The sequence below is a fragment of the Typopeltis vanoorti genome, chromosome 13 (assembly GCF_054136105.1).
Source record: "Typopeltis vanoorti isolate ZY-2024b chromosome 13, IOZ_Tvanoo_1.0, whole genome shotgun sequence".
In the NCBI taxonomy this organism is placed as follows: domain Eukaryota; kingdom Metazoa; phylum Arthropoda; class Arachnida; order Uropygi; family Thelyphonidae; genus Typopeltis; species Typopeltis vanoorti.
In genome coordinates, this window is record NC_143561.1 from 96,187,303 (window position 1) to 96,187,597 (window position 295).

Genomic DNA, 295 nt, shown 5'->3' on the forward strand with positions numbered 1-295 from the left:
GGAGAAAAGTATGTAGAATCTATATAGAGTTTCATTGAACTAATGCTGTGGGACTAGTTTATTAAGTTCGCTAATTGCATGTTCGTTAATTGCATCTTGGAGGGCAATCGAACAGAAATGCATTTATTATAGAAAATACATTTATTGAGCAAAATTTATATAGTGAAACACCCAAGGTCCTGAAGCATTTTTAATTCTGAATTTATAATTTTTAAAATCCGATAAGCAATATTGTAAACAATATCACAGCATTGTGTATGTTACAGAGCGTCTATATATAAAAAAAAAGACGATA